The 13,158-nt window shown below is 49.7% G+C and overlaps 1 long non-coding RNA gene across 2 annotated transcripts in view; it reads right to left on the reverse strand.

Moving 5' to 3' along the window:
• LOC121111407 overlaps positions 1 to 13,158 on the reverse strand; it is a 93,533-nt gene that overhangs the window by 47,258 nt on the left and 33,117 nt on the right. For both annotated transcript variants that reach the window (XR_006930819.1, XR_005861939.1), the window contains exon 3: positions 11,958 to 12,230. This is a non-coding gene — a long non-coding RNA (uncharacterized LOC121111407). The remainder of the gene's footprint in view (positions 1 to 11,957; positions 12,231 to 13,158) is intronic.

The raw sequence follows: 13,158 nt of genomic DNA on the forward strand, positions 1-13,158 counted from the left end.
TGGGTTTTGCAAGGTGAAGCACGCACTGCCTGGACACAGAGATTGTGAATGTGAGATGCACAAAGCACCCGCTCCCCTGCCAGCTCCCGACACGTTGCTCCAGACTTCCCATCTCCGCCAGCCACCTTTTAGACAACATTTTCTTGAGAACGCTTGAAACAAGCGAGGAAATTTTGGTGACACTTTAATACATAAAGTGCTTCTTATTTTCTCGGTGCCGAGGAGCGGTGCTTTCTAACACACTTTCTGAGTTAACATCAGGTGTTAAACAGACTCACGCATTGTTTGAGCGGGAGCCCACGTTTTATAATAGGCTTTCTATCTAACAGCTTGATATAGCCTCTTCCATTAAGCATTTATTGCTAATGCATTGTAAAGTGTAACATGCTATATATGCTATTAAAGAATGAAGCTGCCATGTACTCACCCCTTAATAACGAACCACTTATGAACGAGAACCTGAGGTTAAAGAGTTGTGAATTAAGTTTCATCTCGAGGAGATCATCCAGCACTCATCCAACACTGCCCTTCAGCAAGAGTGTGGCTCAATACCTCCTGGAGATCATAGAACCATGGAATAGCCTGAGTTGGAAGGGATCCACACGGATCACCAAGTCCAGCTCCTGGCTCCACACAGAACCACACAAAATTCAAACCCTGAGAGTGTTGTCCAAGCATGCCGTGAGCACTGGTAGAGCTCAGTGCTGTGCCCACCGCCCTGGGCAGCCTGTTCCACGTCCACTGCCCTCTGGTTTCCTAACACCTACCTTGACCCTCCCCTGATACAGCTCCATGCCGTTCCCCAGGGTCTGCAGCTTGATCACGCACAGCCAAGGCTGGTATTTCAAGCAGGGCTCATCATAAAACAGGAAGAAGTGGCTGTCACCACGCTGGGTCACACCAAAGCTCAATAAGGAACAGCCCCCAGACTGCAGATTAGGAACCTGAGATCAGAGCCATCACAGCAAGGTGCCCTCATTCCTTCCAACCACAGCTACAGAAGGGTGGTGGGAGGAGACCCCATGGGATGGGACACACGTGCCCCTGGACTCTCTAGGACCCTGGGTCCCACCACCACAAGAGTGGTCTTAACCAATCCAGTGGCTGCATCACCAGCTCGAGTCCTTCCTCTGAGGGACTCCCAGATCACCACATGCCCTGGTTATTGACTTACTAATAATTCTATATTAAACCCAATCATTAGAAACCCTTTTAGATGAGATACATCTCCATCTGAGCATTATCATAATTTTCTTCCTTACTGCGCAACAAAAAAAAAAAGCTATTAACCTCTTTAAAACACAGAGTAACCTCCCTTCCTGTGGCAAGCAGCAAGTTTTCTATCCAATCTTTTCCTGGATAAGCAAGTACTGGGCAGGAGGAGCAGTGACCTAACACCAACGGGTCAGGCACAAAGGCGAGCGGCTTCACGGCTGCTCCTTTGGAAACAGAAATCGTCTCCATCTCTTCCCTCCTGCTGGTCTCACCCTCCCAAGGATCTATTTATACACACGCTGTCGCACAGCAATTCTTGCCTTTGTTTCTTTTCCCTGTTTATGAGGTGCTGAAAAAGCAGGCCACGGATCTCCGAAAATCATCCCCTGCCGGACCTGGGATTGGCCAGCATGGGGATGTCTCTGCTGTAAGATGGGAGAGGGAATGTTGCCTCTGAACATTTCCTACACCAGCTCCTCTCCTGGCATTCAGTGATGGGGGGACAACTGGCTTTGTCTGATGACAGAGCAAAGTGACAACCCCAGGATAACAGTGACTTCGCCAGGGTGAGCCAAATAGCAAGGTATTTTTCACAGTCTGGGTTTTGGTACTCAGTTCAATGATGCTTTCAAACAGAAAGTGCTCCGGGTGCCTAGAACTCCCTAAAAAAGAGCAGCGGGGGCTTGAAAAGGTGTCTGTAGAGTGGGAAGGTCAGACTCTGTGTCTTCTTGCTCTCCCTCCACCTTCTTAGTGGTTGCCTCAGTTGAGTCAAAGATGAAAATACCCACATGGTGCTTCAGGAGAGCTCCAGCACATGAAGACAGTTCTGCTGGGCTTCCCCTTGCCCACACAGACCCTTGTGCACCCAGGATGTGCCACCTTAGGACAGCCTGCATCTCGTGAGCAAGGAAAACAGGGGGCAGCTGTGTGGTTTCCATACAGCCACAGCAGCAGCACGGAAGGCACCACAGTACAGGCTGAAGGGACAAAACACGCACCTCGAGGGGCTGATGCAGTTTTCTTGTGGTGTCCCTGATGCTGCTGGAAGACCCAAGGGCTTGCTAAGGTGGGGACAGCCACAGGTCATGAGAGAGATCCCAGTGGTCATCCTCCACCTCTCTGGGAACTGCTGGTATCCATGGTTTGACAGTGTCAGGGAGCACTTGAGTCACACGTGTGCAGCTGCTTCAGTCAAACAGGGCACCTAAATGCACAGGAACGTTTGGAAGAGATGGAGGGGATGAGCCCTGTCACCACCTGCAGAACCACTCTTTGCAGCCTGCCCACACATTAAAGAAGTGACCTCACAGCCAGCTGTGACTGCTCCCTGTCCTGGAAGGCAGGCTGAAAAATGCAGAGGTTCCCCCATCCTGTCCCTTTCTTTAGGCGATACATTTTCAGAACTTCTTCCAAGTTTTTGCACTGGAGGGGGAAAAGTTCAGCTCGGGCTGAGTACCAGCACCCCTAAGAAGCACAGAGTGGAGCTCAGAGAGGCTCAATATTTTTGGATCCCAGACCCACGTTGGCACATAGGACTCCATGAAACTTCCCAGGACATGGCTCCCCAAGCCCAGCTGGGACCAGATCTTGGCGGGCACACCGCAGCATTGCCTTCCTCCCAACCACGACAATAGCCTTTCTTTGCAGTGCCAGTGGTTCCCTTTGTGTTTACAATAACAGAGGGATGCTTTATTGCATTTCGCCCGGCCCGCTGCCATGGCAACCAGCAGTTGCTGCGCGCTGTAAAAATAACCCTCCTTCTTTGATAGATTTCACTTGAGTGAAAATAACCCTTAAAAATAGGTTGAAATTTCCATACTAACTCTTCCAGGAGGTTCAAGGGAGACGAGGATGAATTGCAGGATTGGCTGATGGGCTGCACGGTGCCACCCCAGCATTTTCCGGCCTCAGCACCAAGCTCTGATGGAGGAGCCCATGAGGATGCTTTTGGGGCCCCTCCCAGCCAGGCAGCCCCCTGGTGTGGCATGGCCAATGGCACACAGCCAAAGGGTCCACCCCCATTGATGGGGTCCAACGTGTGGTTTCTGCATAGCCACGTTACAGAAGGACCAGTGGAAGTGGTGGATCTCCAGGATATACTTGGTATTTACTGCAGTGAGAAGTGGTGCCTTATTGGCTACAGGGGCCCAGCAGACACAGTGCTCAGCTCTAGCTTTTAATTCCCGTGCACCAGATCTAGAAGGCTTTGGCCTTCTCTAGGCCTCGACGATCCCAGCCGAGAAGCTGGTGTTCTCCATCTATACACGTGCATTTTAACAGTTGGCCATCAACAGGAAGCTTCAGCATGGATTTTGGATGAATAAATCAGAGCACATGAATTCTCCCCAAGATGAAGCTCCTCTCATGCTTGGGAGAGCTGTAATGGCCATCTCTCCAAAGCCCCCATGCCCACTCTCTTCAGGGCAGCAATGCAGCAAGACTGGTGGGGATGACACATGCTCATGCTGGGAGAGCTTCAAGTCTCCCTCTTTTGTCTCAGGTCATCTCCACTGGTCCCATTTCCAGCCTCTGGAGAGCTAGCTGGAGAACCACTCATACAGATGTTGCTTCCATGTCTGCTCTTGACTCATCCTCAGCTGGGAACACCTTTTTTTTTGGCTCATTCCTTTCCTTTTTGTCCTCCCAGCCACTCAACTGTTCTTTCTCCAAATAAAAGCCGATTCACATTTTAGAGGTGGCCCCTGATTCCTCCCATGAGTTTAGGTGAGTCGAACCATAAGAAGTGGAGTAATGAGATTATGATTAAAAGCACACCTTGATAGTGGGGCATCCATCAAGCTGTCATAGAAATCGTATCTCGGAGGCTGCTCTCATCAATCTGACCTTTCAATTATTACCCAGAGTTCATGACTCTAAGTGTATATAATTCCTACCTCAAATTTGAAATACACGCCTTTGTTTTTTTGGCTTGCCTTGTGCATGGCTGTGCGAGGTCTCCTTCACCAGAGCATCAGTGATGCTTCGCAATGCAAATTAACTTAAAAGAGGTCTTTCACCCAAAAGACTGGAAACGAGATCAAGCCACCACTGGGGCACTTAGCAGAATGCTGTTTGAAATCTTTATTAACGTCTTTTTGGCTCTTCCTCAGCTTTTTTTTTTTCTTTTTCTTTTTTTTTTTTCCCCAAAGAAAATGACTGCTGAGGCTAATTCGTGTAGTGCTCACAGCCCACACGCTTCTTTGGTTTGTGACCCCAACAAGAGCAAAGGCTCTGCCAACCCAACAAGGCATCAATGCACGATGATAATTTCTACCCAAACACCACTGAAAAAAACTCTTCCCAGCCAACGCTGGATCTCAGGAGCAAGGGAAAACCTAACTCAGCTTATCATGGGCATGGCTAGGAGGATTCCCTCGCATTTCCTTCGGCCCAGAGCACCATTTGCCTCCAACCAACTCGATGTGTCCCATTCCTCCATCTGTCCAGTTTTGGCCTCTCAATCTTGTCTCTGAAATAAGAATTTCCTCAGTGCCAGCCTGGCACCCTGTTGGTTCCCAGTGATTTTCCACAGTGCCCAGAATTATCAAGCCACGAAATCCTGCCTGAATCTTATTTGCATCCCAGCACACATGGGACATCAGTGTGTGTTCACAGGGTGTTCCCCATGCCTGGGAATGGGACATCCTCTTGCTCCCTGCCTGCTCCACTAACAGCAGAACAAGAAGGAGCTGGCTTTTCCTAACACAGAGAGCTAGGAAGTTGTTCCTAGACTGTATAAAACAAATGAGGCCATTTGCTTTATACCTTTCATCCAACGAAACTGTGTTTTTATAGGAATAGGCTTCCCCACTATCTAGTGAATCTTCACAAACAAGAAAGCACAGCGGATTCAGTGCAGGAGAAAAGCAATCCCTGGCTGGAATAGAAAAGACAGAAGAAGATTTGGGATCTTTAATAAATACAGTCCTAAAGATGTTTTGCTGTTATTGCAGTGTCTTGACAGCTTCTGCTTTCTTTTACGCTAAAATGAAATTCTTCTACAAAAATCTCTGCACTTCTCAGATGGCTGCAATTGTGGGAATTTCCGTAACAAAAAGCCCCAAAAGCAACTCCAGCCACCTTTGGTGTGTCCCTCTATTCTGCAGCAAAGGTGTTCAGGTGAAGGCAGGAGAGATTTCGTCAGCCAAAGACACCCTCAAATGAAAAGCACGCTCAGAAGTGACCCCAGTGTTGATGGGATTTAAGGACATTTATCTGCCAACACCTGTTAATCCACACAGCCCTTCATAGGAAAGCTGAAGGTGGACTGAAGATCAGTTCCCGTGCCAAAGGACAAACCCCTCTTCATTGTGACCCTGCCCAGCTGACATTGCTGCAGACTCATTTCTAAGTCTTGTCATTATCGGCAAACAAGGCACCCTCCCTAGGGAGAAAACACTTGGCAATTCTTCAGGCACAATTCTGCTTTAAAAGCTTTCCTTAATCAAAGAGCAAAGTTAAATAGTACTACATCCCCAGAGCCCAGCTCAGTGCAGGCTGAGGTCATCTTCAAGACAAGAGAAGGATAAGAAATTCTCAGTCATGCACGCATTAGATGTTTGGTTGGTTGGTTGGTTGGTTGGTTGACTGGTTGGTTGGTTGGTTGGTTGGTTGACTGGTTGGTTGGTTGGTTGACTGGTTGGTTGGTTGGCTGGCTGGCTGGTTGGTTGGTTGCTTGGTTTTTGATGCAACCTGTTTCACCAGCCCCATACTCTCCAGTGCAGAGCTCTGAGCACTGTCCTATCAGTTCTGGTTTAAATGGAGAGAGAGCAGGGATTTCCCACATACCACTCACAAAATATCACTTGGTTGAAGGACCTTCTGGTCCAGCTCCTTGAGCCTTGCAAGCCCCAGCCCCTTTTTGGGCCGGTTCTATCCTGCTCATGGGAATCCAGTGTGGGTTCCCCTGCACCCAAAGAACAGGTCATGTGGCCACACACCACCACTGGCCTTTCTCTCCTGTCTTATAGCCACATAAAACAAGCAGTCTGGAGGCTACCAAGCCTTTCCTGCAGCTACAGGTTGCTCCCTTACAGCCTGGTCTCACCACTCTCATGACAGAAGAGTCACCAAAGTCCTGATGCATCAGCTGGAGCACCTCTGCCACAAAGAGATGAAAGCTCCAAAAGCTCCCCTTCCACATTCCCATTCTCCTTGTGCCTTATCCCAGACCAAGTCTTCACTCCCAGCAATCAAGTCTCATCCAACACAAAACCTGTACCTGGCAGAAGGCAGCCACTTTTACAGAGGCCTCCTGGGGAAGAAAGGCTGCAAGACGTGCTGTTATTAAGAAGAAAGCTCTCCTTCCCAGCAACGAACGGGCCGGGGCTCTCACATCTCACCTTTGTGCAACCAGAACGATGCTTAATACCACCCCCTAAGGTAGCAACCACAGCTGAGCCATGCTGCAGGCCCACTCAGGAAGGCACTAATCCTGTGCTAATTTATTTTATCAAATTAAAAAGAAGAGCATCCATGGAACACCAGAGACTTCCTGTTCTCAGGGTCCCAGCAGAAAGCTGCATGATCCCTTTGTAAAGAGGGTGGGGGATTGTTGTTTTCCTTCTTTTTTGCCAAGAATATAAAATTAATAAAACAGGATTAAGGGAGATATGGATTTAACTGATTCCTTAATCCCAGAGAATAATTAATGAGAGCAATGCACCACTTGGCTCGACTCTTCCCACATTTGAATAATAAATAGCATCCTCAAACGAAAAGAAGGAAAAGGGAACAAGAAGGTTGAGCTGCAAATTCTTAATGCAAAGACTCTTTACAATATGAACGTGTGCAACTCTTTCTTGTCCTGTGTTCAGAAAATAGAGGACAGGAAAAAAAAGCACAGACCAGTTCTGGACACATACAGATGTGGACACGAGCCAAGATGTACAGGAATCTCTACGTGTTAAAGAAACAAAATACTGCTAAAAGGTTAGATAAGTTGTACATGTTAAGCCATTATGCTAGCATCATTCAGCGTGGAACTCAAGCTATCTACTCTCTGTTTCTGTTCCTCTACAACATCTTTTCAGTCAATGGAGGAAGGGTATCTGGGTTCCTCCAACGTGGTTACCTATTTTATGGTGGGAAAAACTACCTTTTGGAAGTCAAGGAGTTCTCTTAGTCCGAATACCTATTTTTAGTTCAGTTGTGGCCCTACCATACTCATCTTGGAGATGGAACACACCTTCCTGGGGCTTTGGAACCCCCCAGCTCCTGGTCACTCTTCACTTGCAGACCAAGTATAAGTTCCTTGCTCTAAGGAGATTTGCATCTCAGTGTGCAGGAGAGTTACTGACTAAGAGGGAAAAACCCAGCTGCTCAGGCGTTGGTCTCATCACTGTTTCCTGAATCAAAGGGGAACCAAAGTTGTTCTTCAAAGATCCAGAGTCATTTGTCCATTTTCTAACTTGTCTACAGATACCAATGGCAGACCTACAACAGGAGTTCATACATCAGCTTGGCCTACCCAAGGCCAAGACAGCCCACATTTGGGCACCAAAACGGCCCAGATCCTAGAAGTACCTTAGCAGCTGGCCAGGTGGGAGGTCAGAGACACGAGGATGAACGTGTGGACCGGCACAGCCCCATCCCTGCCTGCAGCCCCTCTTAAGGCAGGGCTCTGCTCTGAGCTCCTTCCTGATGAAATGATTAATGAATGCCACACAGACCTCTTCCCTTCCTTCCTCTGCTTTCACCTGCCACACAGAGCAATACCAAACGAGGTGATCGTGACAAACACAGCTCTAATTCTTTATTAATATTAATCAGAGGCAACCTTTCCATTGACACCAGCACCCGAGTGCATGTTGGCAGGGAGGGGATAACACTGCGGCACTGACATTTCTTGGGTAGGCGATTTTATTTTATCTTGTGCCTTCCCTTCCCCCTTTTAATATGAGCTAGCGATGCCTTGTACAAACAGAGGAAGGAAGAAGCTGATTAAATAGCAGAGTTGGAGTGTAATGAAAGCAAAAGCCCACTGCAAACAAGTGCTGATTGTTTTAAACGGAAGGCACCGGGAGGTGGATTTCAGGTGATGCCGCGGTGGCTCCTCTTATAATCCCAGCTAAGGCAGCATTATGGCTTTTGAGCTCAGAGTGAATTCTACCTAGTCCTGACTGGCAGGGAAAGAGGCTTAGGCAGAACAGCCTAAGCCAGTCCCACCTTGGGCTAACCCCACAGCAGAGCTGGGAAATGCAAACCCACACAATTCCCCTTAGCCCAAAGGGGACCCCAGACCTCACCCGCTGCATGCCTGGGGCAGCACTGGGTCTCTGAGCTGCCTCTGCAGCCCGGTTGCAGATCTGCCTTTCTCCATCCCAAATACAGCAGCATTGCAGGGCGATTTGTACCGAGAGAAGCCTCCGGCTCTCAGCTGAATGCAACTTCTGTCTGTCTCTTAAAACAAATAGATTTTCATTGAAATCAACATATCTTTCTGAATTGAATAGGTTTTCATGGGGACAATAAATTTCTTCAAAACAATGCATTTTTATTACAACATATTTTTGTTCAAACCAATACTTTTTGACAACCAGATATTAATGACCAGGCCAAAGCCATAAATTTGCCTCAAACTATGTGTTTTCTCATGGAAGGAAATAATTTTTCTCATACAAATACATTTTTATTTGAATCAATCCTCTCCTTTTCCACCCCCCAAAATCAGATGTGTTGCTGGGAGGGAAGCAGGAGAGCTGCGCACCCAGCAATGCCCCTTCATTTCGAGAGCAACCAAGTACTCATGAGGGCTGTCTCATTCCCAGCCTCCCAAGCTCTCAAGCTGCACTCGAAACTTAAATGTAAACTTCTTTTTATTTTCCTTTTGGAGGCAGGATTTAGTGTGCTGGAATTGCAAAAGCCTTTCCTCCTGCTGTTCCCACTGCTGACTCAACAATGTTAGTGAAGCTCTGGCACAGGTTGAACAGGGAGGTGGTGGTGCCCCATCCCTGCAGACAGCCAACATCAGGCTGGATGGGCTCTGAGCACCTGATGGAGCTGTGGATGCCCCTGTTCAGTGCAGGGAGTGGGACCAAATGGCCTTTAAGGGTCACCTCCAAATCAAACAGCTCTATGATTCTATGATCGAATCACAAGCAAAACTCCCATCGCCCCCACATCCCATTTCCTGACCTGACCCTACAACCTGAATACAGCCCCCGCTTTAGCACCCGCCTACACTTGCTCACCTCTGAGCCTCTATCAAGAAAAATCACTTTTGATACCAAGGACACCCACACTCAGCCCCTTCAAACCACATTTCCAAGCCAAAGCCTTCATCAGAGCCCAGGGATCCCGGGCTCTCCAAGATCACAGGCTGACAAGAGTTCGTTTACCGTGGCCCCCGTTGGCCACTCTTTGTTGAGCTTTCCCAGTCCATGTAAACATGCTAATTGCTTGGGCTCAGCACAGGGCTGGATGCCGCGCTGTTTGTTTTCCATTGAATAGGATTAGGGATTCTGACACCAATGATTAATCGCTGCGCTGCAGACGGCTGACGAGCCCAGGGAAGGCGTCCTCTCCGAGCGAAGAGCACGCACAATCTCTGCCAGGCAGCTGCCGCCAACTTCTATCTAACCCCCCGCATCTTGCCCTTTATCTCCCTGCTTCTCCCAAAATGTCTTGTGTTCACCCAGCAAGCCCTGGGCTCACCTGGGGGCGAGGGGAGAGGGGTTCAGGGCACACCCAGGGGTGATGAGCAGCAGCTTCCCCATATCCCACACTGCTGAGACCCTTCTAGCACACTTCTTGCCTTCAGCTTGGCACCATGCTTCCAGCTCTCATTGCCCTGCCATCGCTAGATTGCAAAAGGGGGCCCAAGGTTGGCAGATGAGATCAGCTCTCCCGTTTCCAGCTTCAAAAGCTTGATGTGCAGCCCCATGCACAATAGCAGCCACCCAACCCATGACGGACTACATTCAGCATGGCACAAATGTGACCAATTCATAGGAGCCCTCCATCCATCCAAGCACCTGCCTCAGGTTTCCCAGGGTCTGGACTGAAGCAGCGGGAACTGAAGCTCTCCGTCAACAATTTGGGGCCGTTCCATTCCCAAACCCCGATCCAGCAGCCCTTCTGCTTGCCGTGACGAGCCTCCTGGAGGAAGCAGCCTTGCAGGAGGCGAAGCGTGCCCTCCAAAAGTTGCAGCCTCTGAGATTGACTCCTCTCCTGACCTTGCAGAAGGAGTGCTGGAGGCAAATCCACCCCTCTCTGCCGGTGCCGCGTGCGACATACTGTCACTCAGACAAGCGACGTTCTTAATGGGTTTGTGGGAAAGGCCTGGCCTGCCTTTCCATCTGTACCTTCTGCCGGCTCCCCTCTCCAGCACTGCCTCCCCATACGACATTCCCTTGAATTATTTAGACTGGTAAATCTTCCTGCATCTCACATCTTTAGTCCATCTGTTAGCCGGGGCTTTGCCTTTATAGGAACTGTCCTTTATGCATGCCGGCATCTGTCAACAGTACACTTGCCTCTTTTATTCATGATCTTCCGTGGGAGATGGTACAAGCTGCAGAAATGCCTCATTTCTGGTATGCATTTCATTTTAATGGAAGATTACATGACTGGGGCCCATTTTATTACTTCTTGCCCTGCACATTCATCCATCACGAGCCCCATTTGCTGAGCCTGCACTGGGACGGCAGCCATCAGCCTGCTCGCCTCGGATTCCTCCCATGCTGCTTTCTCCCCACTGTGGGATGGGGAGGAAGCGAGGAGGGGAAGGTTGGCAAAGGGGAGGCTGTTTGCCAACAGGGCTTGGGGTTCCTCCAGCCACTGGCGACTTGGCCGTGGTGGTATCAGCCTCACCACGAGGCACATCCCCTGCACCCATCCTGCTCCTCGCTCTGCCCCCATTCCACCCACACCGGGGTATTTGGGGCACGGCTGCCCCGCACACCAGATGCAAATGGTGATGTTTTTTTGGAGAGATCCCACACCCAAAATAAACATGCACGCCGCTTGGATTTCCCCACCCAATTCCAGCCATCCGCAGCTTCCCGTGCAGCTCAACCCTTCCCTGCGCACACAGCACCGGGAGCAGCATAAATAAGATCAATGTGAACCAGCAGTGGTAATTAAACTGCCTGTGGTATTTGCAGTCTCTCTCTCTTGTAAGGAAGGTTGCATGCAATTAGTAAAAACATTTTGGACTGGGAACAGTGCCAGTCTGCGCTGTCCTTTCTTTCAACTCCCACAGAAACTTGAGGACCCCTGATTATCCTCCAGACTGCACAAATAAAACCAGAGCAAAGCCACCCCCCTTCTGCACTGCCTTTCCCTGAATTCAAGAGACTCAGTGCCAGGAGGCAGAGAGCAGGGCTGGAGGGGCAGAGGAGAAACAGCCTCTTCCGAGGTGATATCTTCTCCAGTCCACACTCCTAGGACATAGAACCATAGAACGGTTAGGTTGGAAGGGACCTCAAAGCCCATCCAGTCCCACCCCTGACGTGGGCTGGCTGCCCCCACCAACTCAGGCTGCCCATGGCCCATCCATGGCGTGGGGGGCCTCCAGGGATGGGGCACCCACAGCTCTCTGGACTCCAGGTCAGTCCTTGGTGGGCTTCAAAGCACAGAAACGTGACCCATCATCATCCCTTTTGGCTGGGACACAGTCCCTGGCTGGGGAAGGAAGCTGAGCAGGTCTCGGATGACAAGGATTCCTATGCAAAAGTCATTTTTGTACAACTTATGTTATTAGCATACGCTTAAAAAACAACAAAAAAAGGAAAATTTACCATAAATAATGTGATACCACGGCTGAAACACGGGGGAGAGAAAGCCGCTACACCTGGAGAAGAGATGCTTGTGGGAACTGTCTCCAAACAGACTGAGATGTGCTGAAAGAGGCCGAGCAGCTCCTGCAGACAGAGATGAGCCCCAGCCAGGAGCTGTTCCCACGCACGGAGCTTCGGAGCCGGGGCAGAACCCCACGAGTGACAGCCAGGAGGAAGCAGCACCACACACATCCCATATGGCGAGGGATATCAGCAAGATATCTGGGCAAGGAGCTGCAGCAGAGAGAAGGGGAACAGAGAAAACACACTCAGGTACACTTCACAAATGGTCACCGCAGTTTCAATATTCCAAACAACCTCAACTCTGTCCCCATTTCCCGTCCAGCTCCCCTCTATAGGAGACACTCTCTATATCGTAACTAGTCCACCCTGATGGCATAACTCAGCATTTCCTTTCAGGAATCAATGAGAACAAATGAAAATTTAATACATTCTCCAGACAACTCAACTCCCTTCTCTCCCCCATGGTAAATAAATAATGTGTTAGTCAAGTGATGGATGGCGTGCTTGGAGATCGCTGTCCGAGTGCTATTAGGGGCTGGGGAGGTCGGCGGAGTGAAGACGTGGCCGAGTGCAAGATGAAGTGGTGGCCGTGGGTCATTTGAGGCTGGGAGGGAAATGGAGGGTACATGGAGGCCTCCAGGGATGGAAGAAGGAGCACAGAGCAGACAGGGGTGTCTCGTTATGGATTGCTGCGCTGGAGCTATTGGGTTTCTCTGTTGCAGACATGGCTGGATCCAAAGCCCAGTGGCTTTGGGACAGTTGGGTGCAGACGCACTGCAGGTCTAATGGGGCAAACAAGAGAAATGTGTGACAAGGTGAGCCTGGAGTGAAGCATCTGGGAGGTGGGACCTGACAGCGGCCAGACACGAATGAGCCCCAAGTCTCTCACTTGTCCCACAGCTGGGGGGATTTTTGCATGACCTGTACTCAGAGCAAACGCACTTGTTAAAGGATTAGATTTCACATCACTCTCTCCAAAAGAGAGGGGAGGTCTGCCTCTTTCCTCCAGCCCGTAGGACAGGTCCTTGTGCCTTCAGTACACAGCTCCTAGGGTCATGGCAGGGCTCTGGGCCAGAGCTGGGAGACACCAGAACGAGCTGCTGTAGGAACAGCTCTCACTTGGCCTGCAACTCTCAAA

This window comes from Gallus gallus, chromosome 8, assembly GCF_016699485.2.
Source record: "Gallus gallus isolate bGalGal1 chromosome 8, bGalGal1.mat.broiler.GRCg7b, whole genome shotgun sequence".
Classification (NCBI taxonomy): Eukaryota; Metazoa; Chordata; class Aves; order Galliformes; family Phasianidae; genus Gallus; species Gallus gallus.